Consider the following 23975-nt stretch of genomic DNA (forward strand, 5'->3'; position numbering starts at 1 on the left):
CTAGCTTGTGGGTCGAAATATAGGCACACTTGACTTTAAGAATGAAACAGTAGCCGAGACCACGTTACGTGCATCATGAATTTGATCAACTTCGGCTCCAATTCCCGGGACTTGGGGGATATGTTTGAGTCCCGGAGACTCTAAACTAACTCCTGATGGCCTTGGTTTGCATTGAAATGGACACAGCAAAACTTTTTGAACGCACACTTTCGAGATTCTGGGTCGAAATATAGCCCCACTTCACTTAAGACTGAAAGAGTAGCCGAGACCGCCTTGCTCGCATCGTGAGTTTGCCAAACTTCGGGTCGATATTCGGGAACTTGGGGGATATTTTCCAGTCCCAGGAACTCTAAACTAACTCCTGATGGCCTTGGTTTGCAGTGAAATGGACAGAGCAAAACTTTTTGAACGCTCACCTTCGAGCTTCCTGGCCGAAATAAAGCCCCACTTTACTTTAAGACTTAAAGAGTAACCGACACCACCTTACGCGCATTGTGATTTTGACAAACTTCGGGTGGATCTCCCGTAACTTGGGCAACATTTTCCAGTCCCTTGGACGCTAAACTAAGTCCTGATGGCCTTGTTTTGAAGTGAAATAGACACAGCAAAACGTTTTGAACGCTCACTTTCGAGCTTGTGGGCCGAAATATAGCCACACTTTACTTTAAGACTGAAACAGTAGCCGACACCGCATTTCGCGCATCGTGATTTTGATCAACTTCGGCTCGCTTTCCCGGAACTTGCGCAATATTTTCCAGTCCCGCGGACTTTAAACTTACTTTTGATAGCTTTGGTTTGCAGTGAAATGCACACAGTAAAACTTTTTGAACGCTCACTTTCGAGCTTCTGGACCGAAATATAGCCCTACTTCACTTTACTTCACTTTAGGCGCATCGTTATTTTGACCAACTTCGTCTCGATTTCGCGGAACTTGGGGGATATTTTCCAGTTCCAGGGACTGTAAACTACTTCCAGAGGGCCTTGCTTTGCAGTGAAATTGGCACAGCATAACTTTTTGAACGCTCACTTTCGAGCTTCTGGGCCGAAATATACAGCCACGTCACTTTAAGACTAAAAGAGTAGCCAAGACTGCTTTACGCGCATCGTGATTTTCACAAACTTTGGCTCGATTTCCCGGAACTTGGGGGATATTTTGATGTCCCGGACACTGTAAACAATCTGCTGATGTGGCTTGGTTTGCCCCAGTTCACTTTAAGACTTTAAGAGTAGCCGAGACCGCCTTACGCGCATCGTGATTTTGACCAGCTTAGGCTCGATTTCCCGGAACTTGGGGGATATTTTCAAATCCGGCGGACTCTAAACTAGCACCTGATTGCCTTGCTTTGCAGTGAATTGGACACAGCATAACTTTTTCAACGCTCACTTTCGAGCTTCTGGGCCGAAATATACAGCCACGTCACTTTAAGACTAAAAGAGTAGCCGAGACTGCTTTACGCGCATCGTGATTTTCACAAACTTCGGCTCGATTTCCCGGAACTTGGGGGATATTTTGATGTCCCGGACACTGTAAACAATCTGCTGATGTGGCTTGGTTTGCCCCAGTTCACTTTAAGACTTTAAGAGTAGCCGAGACCGCCTTACGCGCATCGTGATTTTGACCAGCTTAGGCTCGATTTCCCGGAACTTGGGGGATATTTTCAAATCCGGCGGACTCTAAACTAGCACCTGATTGCCTTGCTTTGCAGTGAATTGGACACAGCATAACTTTTTCAACGCTCACTTTCGACCTTCTTTGCCGAAATATAGCCACACTTCACTTTAAGACTGAAAGAGTAGCCGAGACCGCCTTACGCGCATCGTGATTTTGAGCTACTTCGGATCGATTCCTAGGAGCTTGGGGGGTATTTTTTAGTCGCGAGGACTCTAAACTAACCCCTGATCGCCTTGGTTTGTATTGAAAAGGACAGAGGAAAACATTTTGAACGCTCACCTTCGAGCTTCTGGGCCCAAATATAGCCCCACTCTACTTTAAGATTGAAAGAGTAGCCGAGTCCGTCTTACGCGCATCGTGAGTTTGACAAAGTTTGGCTCGATTTCCCGGAACTTAGGGCATATATTCAAGTCTCGGGGACTCTAAACTATCTCCTGATTGCCTTGGTTTGCAGTGAAATGGACACAGCAATTTTTTTTGAACGCTCACTTTGGACCTTCTGGGCCGAAGTAGAGCCTCACTTCACTTTAAGACTGAACGAATAGCCGAGACGGCCTTACGCGTATCTTCATTTTGACAACCTTTGTCCCCATTTTCCCGCACTTACAGGATATTTTCCAGTCCCTGGGACTCTAACCTAACTTCTGCTCGCCTTTGTTTGCAGTGAAATTGACACAGGAAGACCTTTTGAACGGTCACTTTCGAGCTTCTGGGCAGAAATATAGCCCCACTTCACTTTAAGACTGAAAGATTAGCCGAGACCACCTTACGCACGTGGTGATTTTGACCAACATCGGCTAAATTTCCCGGAATTAGGGGGATATTTTCCACTCCCTGGGTCTCTAAACTAGTTCCTGATGGCTTTGGTTTGCAGTGAAATTCACACAGCAAAACCGTTTAAACACTCACTTTAGAGCTTCTGGGCCGAAATATTGCCCCACTTCACTTTAAGACTGAAAGAGTAGCCGAGACCGCCTTACGGCATGGTGATTTTAACCAACCTCGGCTCGATTGCCAGGAAGTTGGGGGATATTTTCTACTTCCGGAAACTCTAAATTAACTCGTGATGGCCTTCGTTTGCAGTGAAATAGACAGAGCAAAACTTTTTAAACGCTCACTTTCAAGCTCTTGGGCAGCAAAGTAGCCCCACTTCACTTCAGGACTGAAAGAGTAGCCGAGACCGCCTCACGCGCATCGTGATTTTGATCAACTTCGGCTCGATTTTCCGGAAATTGGGGGATATTTTCCAGTGCCGGAATCTCTAAACTAAACCCTAATGTCTTTATTTTTTGCTGAAATGGACACAGGTTAAAGAAGCGCAAGCTAGGTGTCGAGCTCCTAGGCCGAAATATAGCCCCACTTTAATTTAAAACGGTACTGAGTACCATAAAGTCTTACGCACATCGTGATTTTCAGGAACTTTGGTTGATTTGCCGGATTTTGGTTGATATTTTACAGGCCCGGGATCTCTAAACTAATTTCTGATGGCCTTAATTTTTACTAAAATGGACACAGATAAAAGGAGCGCTCGCTCGGTGTCGAGCTTCTAGGCCGAAATATAGCCCCACTTCACTTTAAAACTGAAAGAGTAGCCGAGACCGCCTTAGGCGCATCGTGATTTTGACTAACTTCGGCTCGAGTTTCCAGAACTTAAGGGATATTTTTTAGTCCCGCGGACTCTAAACTAACTCACGACTGCCTTGGTTTTCAGTTAAATTGCGAGAGCAAAACTTTTTGAACGCTCACTTTCAAGCATCTGGACCGAAATATAGCCCTACTTTACTTTAAGACTGAAAGAGTAGCCGAGACCGCCTTACGCGCATCGTGATTTTGACCAACTTCGTCTCGATTTCGCGTAACTTGGGGGATATTTTCCAGTTCCGGGGACTCTAAACTAATTCCTGATTGCTTTGGTTTGCAGTGAAATGGACACAGGATAACTTTTTGAACGCTCACTTTCGAGCTTCTGGGCCGAAGCATAGCCCTACTTCACTTTAAGACTGAAAGAGTAGCGGAGATTGCCTTACGCGCATCGTGATTTTGGGTTACTTCGGCTCGATTTCCCGGATTTTGGGAGATAATTCCCAGTCCCGGGCACTCTAAACTAATTCCTGATGGCCTTGGTTTTCAGTGAAATGGACACAGCCAAACTTTTTGAACGTTCACTTTCGAGCTTCTGGGCCGAAATATAGCCCACTTCACTTTAAGACTGAAAGAGTAGCCGGGACCGCCTTACGCACATGGTAAATTATCCAACTTTGGCTTGATTTCTCGGGGTTTGAGGTATATCTTCCAGTCCCGGAAGCTCTAAACTAACTCCTGATTGCCTTGGTTTTCAGTGAAATGGACACAGGTAAAAGGAGCGCACGCTAGGTTTCCAGGTTGTAGGCCGAATTCTAGCCCCACTTTATTTTAAGACTGAAAGGGTAGACGAAACCGCCTTAAGGGCATCGAAATTTTTAGCCACTATGGCTCGATCTGCCAAAACTTGGGGGATATTTTCCAGTCCCGGGGACTCTAAGCTAACTCCTTATAACCTTAGTTTTCAGTAAAATGGTCACAGGTAACAGGAGCGCACTCTCCCTGTCGAGCTTCTAGGGAGAAATAAAGCCCCACTTCATTTTAAGACTGAAAGAGTAAACGAAACTGCCGTACGCTTATCGTAATTTTAAGAAACTATGGCTCAATTTGCCGAAACTTGGAGGATAGTTTCCAGTCTCGAGGACTCTAAACTATATCCTGATGGACTTAGTTCTTAGTGAAAAGGACACAGGTAAAAGGAGCGCACGCTCAGTGTCAAGCTTGTAGAACCGAAATATAGCCCCACTTCATTTTCAGAGTGAAAGAGTAGCCGACACCGCCTTACTCGCATCTCGATTTTGAGCATCTTTGGCTCGATTTGCCGGAATTCGGGGAATATTTTCCAGTCCCGAGGACTCTATGCTAACTCCTGATGAACTTAGTTTTCAGTGATATGTACACAGGCAAAAGGAGCGCACGCTCGGTGTCGAGATTCTCGGCCGAAATATAGCCCCACTTCATTTTAAGACTGAAAGAGTAGCCGAGACCGCCTTACGCGCATCGTTATTTTGACCAACTTTGGCTCGATCTGCCAGAATTTGGCAAATATTTTCCAGTGCCAAGGACTCTAAGCGAACACCTGATCGCATAAGATGTCAGTGAAATGGACACAGGTAAAATTAGCGCACTCCCGGTCTCGAGCTTCTAGGTCGAAATATAGCCCCCCTTAATTTTAAGACTGAAAGAGTAGCCGAGACCGCCTTACGCGCATCGTGATTTTGGGCCACTTTTGCTCGATTTCCCGGAAGTTGGCGAATAATTTAAAGTCCCGGGGACGCTAAACTAACTCCCGATGACCTTGGTTTCCAATTTAATCAACACAGCAAAACATTCTGAACGCTCACCTTGGAGCTTCAGGGCCGAAATATAGCCCTACTTAAATTTAAGACTGAAAGAATAGCCGAGAGCCCGTTACGTGCATGGTGATTTTGATCAACTTCGGTGCGATTTCCTGGAACTTGGAGAATATTTTCCAGTCCCGGGGACTCTAAACTAACTCCTGACGGCCTTGGTTCCTGTGAAAGGGACAGAGCAAAACTTTTTGAGCGCGCACTTTCGAGCTTCTTGGCCGAACTATAGCCCAACTTCACTTTAAGACTGAAAGACTAACCGAGAGCGCCTTACACGGATCGTGACTTTGACCAACTTCGGCTCGATCTGGCGGAACTTGGGAAATATTTTCTAGTCCCAAGGGCTGTAAACTACCTCCTGATGGCCTTGCTTTCCAGTGAAATGGACACAGCAAACCTTTTCGAATGCGCACTTTCGAGCCTCTGGGCCGAAATATAGCGCAACTTCACTTTAAGACTGAAAGAGTATCCGGGAGCGCCTTGCGCGCATCGTGATTTTGACCAACTTGGGCTCGATTTCCCGGACATGGGGGGATATTTTCTACTTGCGCGTACTCTAAACTAACGCCTGATTGCCTTGGCTTGCAGTGAAATGGACACAGAAAAACTTTTTTAACGCTCACTTTCGAGCTTGTGGGCCGAAATACAGCCACACTTCACTTTAAGACTCAAACAGTAGCCGAGACCGCGTTACGCGCATCGTGATTTTGATCAACTTCTGCTCGATTTCCCGGAACTTGGCGAATATTTTCCAGTCCCGGGGACTCTAAACTAACTCCTGATGGCCATGGTTTGCAGTGAAATTTACACAGCACAAGTTTTTGAACGCACACTTTCGAGGTTCTGGACCGAAATAGAGCCCCACTTCACTTGAAGACTGAAAGAGTAGCCGAGACCGACTTACGCGCATCCTGATTTTGAGCAACTTCGGCTCGATTTGCCGGAACTTAGGGGATATATTCCAGTTCTGAGGACTCTAAAGTAATTCCTGATGGCCTTGGTTTGCAGTAAAATGGACACAGCAAAACTTTTTGAACGCTGAGTTTCGAGCTTCTGGGCCAAAATATAGCCCCACTTTACTTTAACACTAAAAGGGTAGCCGAGACCGCCTTACGCGCATGGTGATTTTGACAAACTTCGGGTTGATTTCCCGGAACTTGGGGGATATTTTCCAGTCCCGGGGACTCTAAACTAACTCCTGCCTGTCTTGGTTTGCAGTGAAATGGACACAGCGAAAGTTTATGAACCCTCACTTTTAAGCGTGTGGGTGGAAATAGAGCCACATTTTACTTTAAGACTGAAAGAGTAGCGAGACCGTCTTGAGCGAATCGTGATTTTGACCAATTTCGCGTCCCATTCCCGAAACTTGGCGGATATATTCCAGTCAAGGGGACTCTAAAGTAACTCCTGATGGCCTTGGTCTTCAGTGAAATGGACGGAGCACAACTTTGGAGCTTCTGAGCAGAAATATAGCCCGACTTTACTTTAGTACTGAAAGAGTAGCCGAAACCGCTTTACGTATATCGTAATTTTGACGAACTTCGAATATATTTCCCGGAACTTGGGGTATATTTTCCAGTCCCTTGGACGCTAAACTAAGTCCTGATGGCCTTGTTTTGAAGTGAAATGGACACAGCAAAACTTTTTGAACGCTCACTTTCTAGCTTGTGGGCCGAAATATAGGCACACTTGACTTTAAGACTGAAACAGTAGCCAAGACCACGTTACGCGCATCATGAATTTGATCAACTTCGGCTCCAATTTGCGGGAGTTGGGGGATATTTTCCAGTCCCGGGGGCTCTAAACTAACTTCTGATGGCCTTGGTTTGCACTGAAATGGACACAGCACAATTTTTTGAACGCACATTTTCGAGATTCTGGGCCGAAATATAGCCCCACTTCACTTAAGACTAAAAGAGTAGCCGAGACAGCCTTGCTCGCATCGTGAGTTTGACAAACTTCGGGTCGATATTCCGGAACTTGGGGGATATTTTCCAGTCCCAGGAACTCTAAACTAACTCCTGATGGCCTTGGTTTGCAGTGAAATGGACAGAGCAAAACTTTCTGAACGCTCACCTTCGAGCTTCTAGAGAGAAATATAGCCCCACCTCACTTTAAGAATGAAAGGGTAGCCGGGAGCGCTTTGGGAGCATATTGATTTTGACCAACTTCTGCTCGATTTACTGGAACTTGGGGAATATTTTCCAGTCCCAGGGACGCTAAACTAACTCGTGATTGCCTTGTTTTTCAGTCAAAGAACACATCAAAACTTTTTGAACGCTCACTTTCGGGCTTCTGGGCCGAAATATAGCCCCACTTCACTTTAAGACTGAAACAGTAGCCGATACCGCATTTCGCGCATCGTGATTTTGATCAACTTCGGTTCGATTCGCCGGAACTTGGGCAATATTTTTCAGTCCCGGGGACTCTAAACTAACCCCTGATGGCCTTGTTTTTCAGTCAAAGAACGCAGCAAACCTTTTTGAACGCTCACTTTCGAGCTTCTGGGGCCAAATACAACCGTAATTCACTTTAAGACTGAAATAGTAGCCGAGGCCGCCTTACGAGCATCGTGATTTTGACCAGGTTCAGCTCGATTTCCCGGAACTTGGGGGATATTTTCCAGTTCCGGGGACTGTAAACTACTTCCTGAGGGCCTTGCTTTGCAGTGAAACGGGCACAGCATAACTTTTTGAACGCTCACGGGCCGAAATATACAGCCACGTCACTTTAAGACTAAAAGCGTAGCCGAGACTGCTTTACGCGCATCGTGATTTTGACAAACTTCGGCTCGATTTCCCGGAACTTGGGGGATATTTTGCTGTCCCGGAGACTGTAAACTATCTCCTGATGTGGCTTGGTCTGCATTGAAATGGACACAGCAAATTTTTTTGAACGCTTACTTTCGAAATTCTGGGCCGAAATATAGCCTGAGTTCACTTTAAGACTGAAATAGTAGGCGAGACCGCCTTAGGCGCATCGTGATTTTGACCAACTTTGGTTTGAGTTGCCAGAACTTAATGGACATGTTCCAGTCCCGTGGACTCTAAACTAACTGATGATCGCCTTGGTTTTCAGTTAAATTGAGAGAGCAAAACTTTTTGAACGCTCGGTTTCGAGCTTCTGGGCCGAAATATACAGCCACGTCACTTTAAGACTAAAAGAGTAGCCGAGACTTCTTTACGCGCATCGTGATTTTCACAAACTTCGGTTCGATTTCCCGGGACTTGGGGGATATCGAGATGTCCCGGACACTGTCAACAATCTGCTGATGTGGCTTGGTTTGCGGTGAAATGGACACAGCAAAACTTTTTGAACTTTCACTTTCTAGCTTCTCGGCCGAAATATAGCCCCACTTCACTTTAAGAATGAAAGAGTAGCTGAGACCGCCTTACGCACATCGTGATTTTGACAAAATTCGGCTCGATTTCCCGAACTTGGGCGATATTTTCCAGTGCCGAGGAGTCGAAACTAACTCCTGATGGCCTTGGTTTGCAGTGAAATGAACACAGCAAAACTTTTTGAACTTTCACTTTCTAGCTTCTCGGCCGAAATATAGCCACAGTTCACTTTAAGAATGAAAGAGTAGCTGAGACCGCCTTACGCGCATCGTGATTTTGACAAAATTCGGCTCGATTTCCCGAACTTGGGCGATATATTCCAGTCCCGAGCAGTCTAAACTAACTCCTGATGGCCTTGGTTTGTAGTGAAATGAACACAGTAACACTTTTTCAACGCTTATTTTCGAGCTTCTGGGATGAAATATAGCCCCACTTCACTTTAAGACTGAAAGAGTAGGCAAGACCGCCTTACGCGCATCGTGATTTTGAGCAACTTCCGTTCGATTTTCTAGAGTTTTGGCGATATTTTCAAGTGTCGGGGACTCTAAACTAACTCCTGATGGCCTTGGTTTGCAGTGAAATGCGCGCAGGAAAACTTGGTCAAAAGCGGAAATCTAAGCCCACTTTACCTTAAGACTGAAAGAGTAGCCGAGACCCCCTTAAGCGCATCGTGATTTTGACTAACTTCGGGTGGATTTCCCGTAACTTGGGGGATATTTCCAGTCCCTTGGACGCTAAACTAAGTCGTGATGGCCTTGTTTTGCAGTGAAAGTTGGGGGATATTTTCCAGTCCCCGGGACTCTAAACTAGCTCCTGATGGCTTTGGTTTGCAGTGAAATAAACACAGGGAAACTTTTTGAACGCTCACTTTCAAGCTCCTGGGCAGAAATAAAGCTTCACTTCACTTTAAGACTGAAACAGTAAGCGAGACCGCCTAACGCGCACCGTGATTTTGACCAACTTCGGCTAAATTTCCCTGAACTTGGGGGATATTTTCCAGTCCCGAAGACTCTTAAGTAACCCCTGATGGCCTTCGTTTGCATTGAAATGGATACAGCAAACATTTTTGAAGCTCACTTTTGAGCTTCTGGGCTGAAATATAGCCCCACTTCACTTTAAGACTGAAAGACTAGCCAAGATCGTCTTGCGCGCATCGTGATTTTGACCAACGTCTTCTCGATTTTCCGAAACTTGGGAAATATATTGCAGTCCCGGAGACTCTAAACTAACTCCTGATAGCCTTGGTTTGCAGTGAAATGGACACAGCCAATTTTTTGCAGTGCTCACTGTGGAGCTTCTGGGCCGAAATAGAGCCCCACTTCACTTTAAGACTGAAAGAGTAGCCGAGGCCGCCTTAGGCGCATCGTGATTTTGACCAACTTCGGCTTGAGTTGCCAGAACTTAAAAGATATTTTCCAGTCCCGGGGACTCTAAACTAACTCATCATGGCCTTGGTTTTCAGTGAAATTGAGAGAGGAAAACTTTTTTAACGCTCACTTTCGAGCTTCTCGACCCAAATATAGCCCTACTTCACTTTAAGACTGAAAGAGTAGCCGAGACCGCCTTACGCGAATCGTTATTTTGACCAACTTCGTCTCGATTTCGCGGAACTTGGGGAATATTTTCCAGTTTCGGTGACTCTAAACTATTTCCTAAGGGCCTTGCTTTGCAGTGAAATGGGCACGGCATAACTTTTTGAACGCTCACTTTCGAGCTTCTGGGCCGAAATATACAGCCACGTCACTTTAAGACTAAAAGAGTAGCCGAGACTGCTTTACGCGCATCGTGATTTTAACAAACGTCGACTCGATTTCCCGGAACTTGGGGGATATTTTGATGTCCCGGAAACTGTAAACAATCTGCTGATGTGGCTTGGTTTGCGGTGAAATGGACACAGCAAAACGTTTTGAACTTTCCCTTTCTAGCTTCTAGGCCGAAATATAGCCCCAGTTAACTTGAAGAATGAAAGAGTAGGCGAGACCACCTTACGCGCATCGTGATTTTGACAAAATACGGCTCGATTTCCCGAACTTGGGCGATATTTTCCAGTCCCGAGGAGTCTAAACTAACTCCTGATTGCCTTGGTTTGCAGTGAAAGGAACACAGCAAAACTTTTTGAACTTTCACTTTTTAGCTTCTGGGCCGAAATATAGCCCCAGTTCACTTTAAGAATGTAAGAGTAGCCGAGACCGCCCTACGCGCATCGTGATTTTGACAAAATTCGGCTCGATTTCCCGAACTTGGGCGATATTTTCCAGTCCCGAGCAGTCTAAACTAACTCCTGATTGCCTTGGTTTGCAGTGAAATGAACACAGTAACACTTTTTGAACGCTTATTTTCGAGCTTCTGGGATGAAATATAGCCCCACTTCACTTTAAGACTGAAATAGTAGACGAGACCGCCTTACGCGCATCGTGATTTTGAGCAACTTCCGCTCGATTATCTAGAATTTTGGCGATATTTTCAAGTCCCGGGGACTCTTAACTAACTCCTGATGGCCTTGGTTCGCAGTGAAATGGACGTAGGATAACTTTTGAACGCTCAGTTTCGAGCTTCTGGGCCGAAATACAAGCGTACTTCACTTTAAGACTGAAATAGTAGCCGAGACCGCCTTACGAGCATCGTGATTTTGACCAAGTTTAGCTCGATTTCCCGGAACTTAAGGGATATTTTCCATTCCGGGGGACTTTAAACTAACTCCTGATGGCCTTGGTTTGCAGTTAAATGCACAAAGCGTAACTTTTTAAAGGGTAACCTTCGAGATTCTAGGCCGAAATATAGCCCCACTTTACTTTAAGACTGAAAGAGTAGCCGAGACCGCCTTACGCGCATCGTAATTTTGACCAACTTCCGTTCGATTTCCCGGAACTTCGGGGATATATTCCAGTCCCGGGGAAGCTATACTAACTTCCCATGGCCTTAGTTTGCAGTTAAATGGACACAGCAAAACTTTTTGAAGGCTCACTTTGGAGCTTATGGGTCGAAATATAGCCCCACTTAACTTTAAGACTGAAAGAGTGGCCGAGACCGCCTTACGCGCATCGTGATTTTGGGATACTTCGGCTCGATTTCCCGGAAATAGGGGGATATTTTCCAGTCCGGGGACTGTAAACTGACTCCTGATGGCCTTGGTTTCCAGTGAAATGAACACAGGAACACTTTTTCAACGCGCACTTTCGAGCTTGCTGGCCGAAATATAGCCCTACTTCTTTTTAAGACTGAAAGAGTAGGCGGGAGCGCCGTACGCGCATTGTGATTTTTGAGGATCTTCGGCTCGATCTGGCGAAACTTGGGAGATACTTTCCAGTCCCAAAGTCTCTAAACTCACTCCTGATTGTCTAAGATGTGAGTGAAATAGAGACAAAAATTTTTGAACCCTTACTTTCGAGCTTCTGGAGTTAAATCTAAGCCCACTTTACCTTAAGACTGAAAGAGTAGCCGAGACCCCCTTAAGCGCATCGTGATTTTGACTAACTTCGGGTGGATTTCCCGTAACTTGGGGGATATGTCCAGTCCCTTGAACGCTAAACTAAGTCGTGATGGCTTTGTTTTGCAGTGAAATGGACAAAGCAAAACTTTTTAAACACTTAGTTTCGAGCTTCTGGGCGGAAATATTGCCCCACTTCACTTTAAGACTGAAAGAGTCGCCGAGACCGCCGTACGCGCGTCGTGATTTTGAGCAACCTCGGTTAAATTTCCCGGAACTTGGGGGATATTTTCCAGTCCCGGGGACTCTAAACTGACCCCCGACGTCCTTGGTCTGCAGTAAAATGGACACAGCAAAACTTTTTGAACGCTCACTTTTGAGCTCCTAGGCCGAAATATAGCTCCACTTCACTTTAAGAGTGAAAGAGTAGCCGAGACCGCCTTACGCCCATCGCAATTTGGACCAACTTCGGCTCGATTTCCCGGAACTTGGGGGATATTTTCCAGTCCCGCGGACTCTAAAGTAACTCCTGATGGCCTTGCTCTGGAGTGAAATGGACACAGCACAACTTTTTGAACGCTCACTTTCGAGCTTCTGGGCGGAAATATTGCCCCAGTTCACTTTAAGAATGAAAGAGTAACCGGGACCGCCTTACGCGCATCGTGAATTTCACCAACTTTGTCTAGATTTCCCGGGAAATGGGGGATATTTTCCGATACTAGGGACTCTAAACTAACTCCTGATTGCCTTGGTTTGCAGTGAAATGGATACAGCACAACTTTTTGAAGGCTCAGTTTTGAGCTTCTGGGCCGAAGCATAGCCCTACTTCACTTTAAGACTGAAAGACTAGCCGAGACCGGCTTACGCGCATCGTGATTTTGGGCTACTTCGGCTCGATTTCCCGGAACTTGGGAGATAATTCCCAGTCTCGGGCAGTCTAAACTAATTCCTGATGGCCTTGGTTTTCAGTGAAAACGACACAGCCAAACATTTTGAACGTTCACTTTCGAGCTTCTGGGCCGATTTATAGCCCCACTTCACTTTAAGACTGAAAGAGTAGCCGGGACCGCCTTACGCGCATGGTAATTTTGTCGAAATTCGGCTTGATTTCCTGCGACTTGGGGGATATTTTCCAGTCCCGGAAGCTCTAAACTAACTCCTGAATGCCTTGGTTTTAAGTGAAATGGACACAGGTAAAAGAGGCGCACGCTCGGTTTCCAGGTTGTAGGCCGAAATATAGCCCCACTTTATTTTAAGACTGAAAGCGTACACGAAACCGCCTTGAGCGCATCGAAATTTTTAGCCACTATGGCTCGATCTGCCAAAACTTGGGGGATATTTTCCAGTCCGGGGACTCTACCCTAACTCTTGATGGCCTTAGTTTTCAGTAAAATGGTCACAGGTAACAGGAGTGCACGCTCGGTGTCGAGCTTCTAGGCCGAAATGTAGCCCCAGTTCATTTTAAGACTGAAAGAGTAAACGAAACTGCCGTACGCTTATCGTAATTTTAAGAAAGTATGGCTCAATTTGCCGAAACTTGGAGGATAGCTTCCAGTCTCGAGGATTCTAAACTATCTCCTGATGGACTTAGTTCTTAGTGAGATGGACACAGGTAAAAGGAGAGCACGCTCGGTGTCGAGCTTGTAGAACCGAAATATAGCCCCACTTCATTTTCGGAGTACACGAGTAGCCGAGACCGCCTTACGCGCATCGTGATTTTGAGCATCTTTGGCTCGATTTGCCGGAATTCGGGGAATCTTTTCCAGTCCCGAGGACTCTATGCTAACTCCTGATGAACTTAGTTTTCAGTAATATGTACACAGCCAAAAGGAGCGCACGCTCGGTGTTGAGCTTCTCGGCCAAAATAAAGCCCCACTTCATTTTAAGACTGAAAGAGTAGCCGAGATCGCCTTACGCGCATCGTGATTTTGAGCAACATTGGCTCAATCTGCCAGAATTTGGGAAGTATTTGCCAGTCCCGAGGACTCTAAACTAACTCCTGATGGCCTAAGATGTCAGTGAAATGGACACAGGTAAAATTAGCGCACTCCCGGTCTCGAGCTTCTAGGTCGAAATATAGTCCCCCTTAATTTTAAGACTGAAAGAGTAGCCGAGACCGCCTTACGCGCATCGTGATTTTGGGCCACTTTTGCTCGATTTCCCGGAAGTTGGCGAATAATTTAAAGTCCCGGGGACGCTAAACTAACTCCCGATGACCTTGGTATGCAGTTTAATGAACACAGCAAAACATTCTGAACGCTCACCTTCGAGCTTCAGGGCCGAAATATAGCCCTACTTAAATTTAAGACTGCACGAATAGCCGAGAGCCCGTTTCGCGCATGGTGATTTTGATCAATTTCGGCGCGTTTTCCTGGAACTTGGAGAATATTTTCCAGTCCCGGGGACTCTAAACTAACTCGTGACGGCCTTGGTTTGCAGTGAAATGGACACAGCAAAACTTTTTGAACGTTCACTTTCGAGCCTTTGGGCCGAAATATAGCCCATTTCATTTTAGGGCTGAAAGAGTAGACGAGACCGCTTTACGCGCATCTTGATTTTGAGCCTCTATGGCTCGATTTCCCGGAACTTGGGGGATAGTTTCCAGCTTTGGGAGCTCTAAACTAACTCCTGATTGCCTTAGTTTTCAGTGAAATCGACACAGATTAAATTAGCGCACCCTCGGTGCCGAGCTTCTAGGTCGAAATATAGCCCCTCTTCATTTTAAGACTGAAAAAATAGACGAAAGGGCCTTACGCGCATCGTGATTTTGAGCAACTTTGGCTCAATTTGCCGGAACTTGTGGGATATTTTTCAGTCCCAGGGACAGTAAACTAACTCCCGACTGCCTTGGTTTGTATTGAAATGGACAGAGCAAAACATTTTAAACGCTCACCTTCCAGCTTCTGAGCCGAATATAGCCCCACTTCACTTTAAGCCTGAAAGAGTAGCCGAGACCGTCTTACGCGCATCGTGATTTTGATCAACTTTGGCTTGATTTGCCGGAACTTGGGGGATATTTTCCAGTCCCGGGGGCTCTAAACTAACTCCTGATGGCCTTGCTTTGCAGTGAAATGGACACAGCAAAACTTTTTGAACGCTCTCTTTGGACCTGCTTGGCCCAAATATAACCCCAGTTCACTTAAAGACTTAAAGAGTTGCCGAGACCGCGTTACGCGCATCGTGATTTTGACAGTCTTCGGCTTGATTTCCCGGGACTTGAGGGATATTTTCTAGTCCCGGGAACTTTAAACTAAGTCCTGATGACCTTGTTTTGCAGGAAAATTGAAACAGCAAAAGTTTTTGAAAGCAGAGTTTCGAGCTTCTGGGCCGAAATATAGCCCCACTTCACTTGAGGAGTGAAAGATGAGCCGAGTCCGCCTTACGCGCATCGTGATTTTGACCAACTTCGGCTCGATTGGCCGGAACTTAGGGAATATTTTCCAGTTCTGTGGATTCTAAACTAATTCTTGATGGCCTTGGTTTGCAATGAAATGGACAAGGGAAAACTTTTTGAACGCTCATCTTCGAGCTTCTGCGCTGAAATAAAGCCCCACTTCACTTGAAGACTGAAAGAATAGCCGAGACCGCTTTACAGACATCGTGATTTTGACCAAGTTCAGCTCGATTTCCGGGAACTTGGCGGATATTTTCCAGTCCGGGGGACTTTAAAATAACTCCTGATGGCCTTTTTTTGCAGTTAAATGCACGAAGCGTAACTGTTTAAACGGTCACTTTCGAGCTTCTGGGCTGAAATATAGCCCCACTTCACTTTAAGACTGCAACAATAGCCGACCCGCGTTTAGCGATTCGAGATTTTGACCAACATCGGATGGATATCCCGGAACTTGGGGGATATTTTCCAGTCCTGTTGACCCTAAACTAACTCCTGATGACCTTGGTTTGAAGTGAACTTGACAAGGGAAAACTTTTTGAACGCTCACTTTCGAGCTTCTGGGGCGAAATATAGGCCCACTTCACTTTAAGACTGAAACAATAGCCGAGATCGCGTTTCGCGCATCGTGACTTTGACCAACTTCGGATCGATATCCCGGAACTTGGGGGATATTTTCCAGTCCCGGGGACTCTAAACTAACTCCTGATCGCCTTGCTTTGCATTGAAGCGTGGCAGAGCAAAACGTTGTGAAGACTCACCTTCGAGCTTCTGGGTCGAAATATAGCCCCACTTCTTTTTAAGAGTAAGAGTAGCCGAGTCTGTCTTACGCAAATCGTGATTTTCACTAACTTGGCTCGATTTCCCGGAACCTGGGGGATATATTCCAGTCCCGGCAACCCTAAACTAACTCCTGATAGCCTTGGTTTCCAGTGAAATGGACACAGCAAAACTTTTTGAACCCTTACTTTGGAGCTTCTGGGCCGAAATAGAGCCCCACTTTATCTTAACACTAAAAGAGTAGCCGAGACGGCCTTACGCGCTTATTTATTTTGCCAAAGTTTGTCTCGATTTTTCGGCACTTACGGGATATTTTCCAGTCCCTGTGACTCTAATCTAACTCTTGATGGCTTTGGTTCGAAGTGAAATTGACACAGGAAAACTTTTCGAACGCTCACTTTCGAGCTTCTGGGGCGAAATATAGCCCCACTTCACTTTAAGACTAAAAGATTAGCCAAGACCGCCTTACGCCCTGGTGATTTTGGCAAACTTCGGCTAAATTTCCCGGAATTAGGGGGATATTTTCCACTCCCTGGGTCTCTAAACTAACTCCTGATGGCCTTGGTTTGCAGTGAAATTGAGACAGCCAATTTTTTGGAACCTATACTTTCGAAATTCTGGGGAGAAATATAAGCCCACTTCACTTTAAAACTGAAAGAGTAGCCGAGACCGCCTTAGGCTCATCGTGATTTTGACCAACTTCGGCTCGAGTTTCCGGAACTTAAAGGATATTTTTCAGTCCCGGGGACTCTAAACTAACTCACGATGGCTTTGGTTTTCAGTTACATTGAGAGAACAAAACTTTTTGAACGCTCACTTTCGAGCTTCTGGACCGAAATATAGCCCTACTTCACTTTAAGACTGAAAGGGTAGCCGAGACCGCCTTACGCGCATGGTAAATTTGTCCAACTTCGGCTTGATTTCTCGGGGTTTGGGGGATATTTTCCAGTCCCGGAAGCTCTAAACTAACTCCTGATTGCCTTGGTTTTCAGTGTAATGGACACAGGTAAAAGGAGCGCACGCTAGGTTTCCCGGTTGTAGGCCGAAATGTAGCCCCACTTTATTTTAAGACTAAAAGGGTAGACGAAACCGCCTTAAGCGCATCGAAATTTTTAGCCACTATGGCTCGACCTGACAAAACTTGGGGGATATTTTCCAGTCCCGGGGACTCTAAGCTAACTCCTGATAACCTTAGTTTTCAGTAAAATGGTCACAGGTAACTGGAGCGCACGCTCCCTGTCGAGCTTCTAGGTCGAAATAAAGCCCCACTTCATTTTAAGACTGAAAGAGTAAACGAAAGTGCCGTACGCTTATCGTAATTTTAAGAAACTATGGCTCAATTTGCCGAAACTTGGAGGATAGTTTCCAGTCTCGAGGACTCTAAACTATCTCCTGATCGACTTAGTTCTTAGTGAAAAGGACACAGGCGAAAGGAGCGCACGCTCGGTGTCAAGCTTGTAGAACCGAAATATGGCCCCACTTCATTTTCAGAATGAAAGAGTAGCCGACACCGCCTTACTCGCATCTTGATTTTGAGCATCTTTGGCTCGATTTGCCGGAATTCGGGGAATATTTTCCAATCCCAAGGACTCTATGTTAACTCATGATGGACTTAGTTTCAGTGATATGTACGCAGCCAAAAGGAGCGCACGCTCGGTGTCGAGCTTCTCGGCCGAAATATAGCCCCACTTCATTTTAAGACTGAAAGAGTAGCCGAGACCGCCTTACGCATCGTGATTTTGAGCAACTTTGGCTCAATCTGCCAGAATTTGGGAAATATTTTCCAGTCCCAAGGACTCTAAACAAACACCTGATCGTCTAAGATGTCACCGAAATGGACACAGGTAAAATTAGCGCACGCCCGGTCTCGAGCTTCTAGGTCGAAATATAGCCCCCCTTAATTTTAAGACTGAAAGAGTAGCCGAGACCGCCTTACGCGCATCGTAATTTTGGGCCACTTTTGCTCGATTTCCCGGAAGTTGGCGAATAATTTAAAGTCCCGGCGACGCTAATTTAACTCCCGATGACCTTGGCTTCCAATTTAATGAACACAGGAAAACATTCTGAACGCTCACCTTGGAGCTTCAGGGCCGAAATATAGCCCTACTTAAATTTAAGACTGAAAGAATAGCCCAGAGCCCGTTACGCGCATGGTGATTTTGATCAACTTCGGCGCGATTTGCTGGAACTTGGAGAATATTTTTTACTCCCGGGGACTCTAAACTAACTCGTGACGGCCTTGGTTTCCAGTGAAAGGAACAGAGCAAAACTTTTTGAACGCGCACTTTCGAGCTTCTTGGCCGAACTATATCCCAACTTCACTTTAAGACTGAAACAGTAGCAGAGACCGCCTTGTTCGCATCGTGAGTTTGACAAACATCGGGTCGATATTCCGGAACATGGGGGATATTTTCCAGTCTCAGAAACTCTAAACTAACTCCTGATGGCCTTGGTTTGCAGTGAAATGGACAGAGCAAAAGTTTTTGAACGCTCACCTTCGAGCTTCCTGGCCGAAATAAAGCCCCACTTTTCTTTAAGACTCAAAGAGTAGCCGAGACCGCTTTGGGAGCATCGTGATTTTGACACACTTCAGCTCGATTTACCGGAACTTGGGGAATATTTTCCAGTCCCAGGGACGCTAAACTAACTCGTGATGGCCTTGTTTTTCAGTCAAAGAACACAGGAAAACTTTTTGAACGCTCACTTTCAAGCTCCTGGCCACGAATAAGGCCTCACTTCACTTTAAGACTGAAACAGTAAGCGAGACCGCCTAACGCGCACCGTGATTTTGACAACCTCCGGCTAAATTTCCCTGAACTTGGGGGATATTTTCCAGTCCCGAAGACACTTAAGTAACCCTGATGGCCTTCGTTTCCATTGAAATGGATACAGCAAAACTTTTTGAAGCTCACTTTTGAGCTTCTGGGCCAAAATATAGCCCCACTTCACTTTAAAACTGAAAGAGTAGCCGAGGCCGCTTTAGGCGCATCGTGATTTTGACCAACTTCGGCTTGAGTTGCCAGAACTTAAAAGATATTTTCCAGTCCCGGGGATTCTAAAACTAACTCATGATGGCCTTGGTTTTCAGTGAAATTGAGAGAGGAAAACTTTTTGAACGCCCACTTTCGAGCTTCTGGACCCAAATATAGCCCTACTTCACTTTAAGACTGAAAGAGTAGCCGAGACCGCCTTACGCGAATCATTATTTTGACCAACTTCGTCTCGATTTCGCGGAACCTGGGGGATATTTTACAGTTCCAGGGACTGTAAACTACTTCCTGAGGGCCTTGCTTTGAAGTGAAATGAGCACAGCATAACTTTTTGAACGCTCACTTTCGAGCTTCTGGGCTGAAATATACAGCCACGTCACTTTAAGACTAAAAGAGTAGCCGAGACTGCTTTACGCGCATCGTGATTTTCACAAACTTCGGCTCGATTTCCCGGAACTTGGGGGATAGTTTGATGTCCCGGACACTGTAAACAATCTGCTGATGTGGCTTGGTTTGCGGTGAAATGGACAGAGCAAAACTTTTTGAACTTTCACTTTCTAGCTTCTGGGCCGAAATATAGCCCCAGTTCACTTTAAGAATCAAAGAGTAGCCGAGACCGCCTTACGCGCATCGTGATTTTGACAAAATTCGGCTCGATTTCTCCGAACTCGGACGATATTTTCCAGTCCCGAATAGTCTAAACTAACTCCTGATGGCGTTGGTTTGCAGTGAAATGAACACAGCAAAACTTTTTGAACTTTCACTTTCTAGCTTCTCGGCCGAAATATAGACCCAGTTCACTTTAAGAATGAAACAGTAGCCAAGACCGCTTTACGCGCATTTTGATTTTGACAAAATTCGGCTCGATTTCCCCGAACTTGAGCGATATTTTCCAGTCCCGAGCAGTCTAAAGTAACTCCTGATGGCCTTGGTTTGCAGTGAAATCAACACAGTAACACTTTTTGAACGCTTATTTTCGAGCTTCTGGGATGAAATATAGCCCCACTTCACTTTAAGACTGAAAGAGTAGGCGAGACCGCCTTACGCGCATTGTCATTTTGAGGAACTTCCGCTCGATTTTCTAGAAATTTGGCGATATTTTCAAGTCCCGGGGACTCTAAACTAACTCCTGATGGCCTTGGTTTGAAGTGAAATGGACGCAGGAAAACTTTTTGAACGCTCAGTTTCGAGCTTCTGGGCCGAAATACAACCGTAATTCACTTTAAGACTGAAATAGTAGCCGAGACCGCCTTACGAGCATCGTGATTTTGACCAAGTTGAGCTCAATTTCCCGCAACTTGGGAGATATTTTCCATTCCGGGGGAGTTTAAACTAACTCCTGATGGCCTTGGCTTGCAGTTAAATGCACAAAGCGCAACTTTTTAAAGGGTCACTTTCGAGCTTCTGGGCCGAAATATAGCCCCACTTTACTTTAAGACTGAAAGAGTGGCCGAGACCATCTTACGCGCATCGTGATTTTGACCAACTTGCGTTCGATTTCCCGGGACTTCGGGGATATATTCCAGTCCCGGGGACTCTAAACTAACTGCTGATTGCCTTGGTTGGCAGTGAAATGGACACAGCACATTTTTTTTGAACGGTCACTTTCGAGCGTCTCGGACGAAATATAGCCATACTTCACTTTAAGACTGAAAGAGTAGCCGAGACCGCCTTACGCGCATCGTAATTTTGACCAACTTCGGCTCGATTTCCCGGAAGTTGGCGAATATCTTCAATTCCCGGGGAAGCTAAACTACCTTCCGATGGCCTTACTTTGCAGTGAAATGGACACAGCAAAACTTTTTGAACGCTCACTTTCGAGCTTATGGGTCGAAATATAGCCCCACTTAACTTTAAGACTGAAAGAGTAGCCGAGACCGCCTTACGCGCATCGTAATTTTGACCAACTTCGGCTCGATTTCCCGGAAGTTGGCGAATATTTTCAATTCCCGGCGAAGCTAAACTAACTTGCGATGGCCCTAGTTTGCAGTTAAATGGACACAGCAAAACTTTTTGAACGCTCACTTTGGAGCTTATGGGTCGAAAAATAGCCCCACTTAACTTTAAGAGTGAAAGAGTAGCCGAGACCGCCTTACGCCCATCGTAATTTTGACCAACTTCGGCTCGATTTCCCGGAACTTGGGGGATATTTTCCAGTCCCTTGGACGCTAAACTAGGTGCCGATGGCCTTTTTTTGCAGTGAAATGGACACAGCAAAGCTCTTTCAACGCTCACTTTCCACGTTGTGGGCCGAAATATAGCCATACTTCACTTTAAGACTGAAACAGTAGCCAAGACCACGTTTCGCGCATCGTGATTTTGATCAACTTCGGCTCGATTTCTCGGAACTTGCGAAATATTTTCCAGTCCCGGGGACTCTAAACTAACTCGTGTTGGTCTTGGTTTGCAGTGAAACGGAAACAGAAAAAGTTTTTGAACGCATACTTTCGAGCTTCTGGACCGAAATAGAACCCCACTTTACTTGAAGACTGAAAGAGTAGCCGACACCGCCTTACGTGCATCGTGATTTTCAGCAACTTCGGCTCGATTTGCCGGAACTAAGGGGATATATTCCAGTTCTGAGGACTCTAAACTAATTCCTGATGGCCTTGGTTTGCAGTAAAATGGACCCAGCAAAACTTTTTGAACGCTCAATTTCGAGCCTCTGGGCCAAAATATAGCCCCCCATTACTTTAACACTGAAAGAGTAGCCGAGATCGCCTTACGCGCATCGTGATTTTGACAAACTTCGGGTTGATTTCCCGGAACTTGGGGGATATTTTCCATTCCCGGGGACTCTCAACTAACTCCTGCTTGTCTTGGTTTGCAGTGAAATGGACACAGCGAAAGTTTTTGAACGCTCACTCTCGAGCTTCTGGGCCGAAATAGAGCCCCATTTTACTTTAAGACTGAAAGAGTAGGCGAGACCGTCTTGAGCGAATCGTGATTTTGAGCAATTTCGCGTTTATTTCCCGAAACTTTGGGGATATATTCTAGTCAAAGGGACTCTAAAGTAACTCCTGATGGCCTTGGTTTTCAGTGAAATGGACAGAGCACAACTTTGGAGCTTCTGGACAGAAATATAGCCCCACTTTACTTTAAGACTGAAAGAGTAGATGACACCGCCTTACGCGCATCGTAATTTTGACGAACTTCGAATGGATTTCCCGGAACTTGGGGGATATTTTTTAGTCTCTTGGACGCTAAACTAATTCCTGATGGCCTTGTTTTGAAGTAAAATGGACACAACAAAACTTTTTGAACGCTCACTTTCTAGCTTGTGGGCCGAAATATAGCCACACTTCACTTTAGGACTGACACAGTAGCCGAGACCACCTTACGCACATCGTGATTTTGACCAACTTCGGCTCGATTTACCGGAACTTGGGGGATATTTTCCAGTCCGGAGGACTCTTAAGTAACCCCTGATGGCCTTGGTTTGCATTGAAATGGATACAGCAAAACTTTTTGATCACTCACTTTTGAGCTTCTGGGCCGAAAGATAGCCCCACTTCACTTTAAGACTGAAAGAGTAGCCGAGACCGTCTTACGCGCATCGTGATTTTGACCAACGTCTTCCCGATTTTCCGGAACTTGGGAAATACATTCCACTCCCGGGGACTCTAAACTAACTTCTGATAGCCTTGGTTTTCAGTGAAATAGACACAGGAATTTTTTTTGAGCTTTGAGCTTGTGGGCCGAAATAGAGCCCCACTTCACTTTAAGACTGAAGGAGTAGCCGACACCGGCTTACGCGCACCCTGATTTTGACCAACTTCGGCTCGATTTGCCGGAACTTCGGGGATATTTTCCAGACCCGGGGACTCTAAACTAACTCCTGATTGTCTTGGTTTTCAGTGAAATGGACACAGTGAAACTTTTTGAACGCTCACTCTCGAGCTTCTGGACCGAAATTTAGCCCCACTTAACTTTAAGACTGAAAGAGTAGCCGAGACCATCTTGCGCAAATCGTGATTTTGACCAACTTCGGGTAAGTTTCCCAGAACTTGGGGGATATATTCCATTTCTGCGGGCTCTAAACTAACTCCTGATGGCCTTGGTTTTCAGTGAAATGGACAAAGGAAAGCTTTTTGAACACTCTCTTTGTAGCTTCTGGGCCGAAATTGAATACCACTTCACTTTCAGACTGAAATAGTAGCCGAGACCGCCTCACGCGCATCGTGAGTTAGACCAAGTTCAGCTCGATTTCACGCAACTTTTGGGATATTTTCCAGTCCGGGGGACTCTAAACTAACTCCGGATTGCCTTGGTTTGCAGTGATATGCGCACAGCATAACTTTTTGAACGCCCACTTTGGAGCGTCTGGGCCCAAATATAGCCCCACATCACATTAAGACTGAAAGAGTAGGCGAGATCGCCTTACGCGCATCGTGATTTTGACCATTTTCGGATCGATTTCTCGGAACTTGGGGGATATTTTCCAGTCCCAAGGACTCTTAAGGAACTCCTCATGGCCTTGGTTTGCAGTGAAATGGACAGAGCAAAACTTTTTGAACGCTCACCTTCGAGCTTCCTGGCCGAAGTAAAGCCCCACTTTACTTTAAGACTTAAAGAGTAACCGAAACCACCTTACGAGCATTGTGATTTTGAGAAACTTCGGGTTGATCTCCCGGAACTTGGGCAACATTGTCCAGTCGCTTGGACGCTAAACTAAGTCCTGATGGCCTTGTTTTGCAGTGAAATGGACACAGCAAACCTTTTTGAACGCTCACTTTCGAGCTTGTGGGCCGAAATATAGCCACACTTTACTTTAAGACTGAAACAGTAGCCGAGACCGCATTTCGCGCATCGTGATTTTGATCAACTTCGGCTCGCTTTCCCGGAACTTGGGCAATATTTTCCAGTCCCGGGGACCCTAAACTAACTTTTGATACCTTTGGTTTGCAGTGAAATGCACACAGCAAAACTTTTTGAACGCTCAC

This window comes from Orbicella faveolata, unplaced genomic scaffold, assembly GCF_042242905.1.
Source record: "Orbicella faveolata isolate gen_17 unplaced genomic scaffold, um_ofav_v1 contig_35, whole genome shotgun sequence".
In the NCBI taxonomy this organism is placed as follows: Eukaryota; Metazoa; Cnidaria; class Anthozoa; order Scleractinia; family Merulinidae; genus Orbicella; species Orbicella faveolata.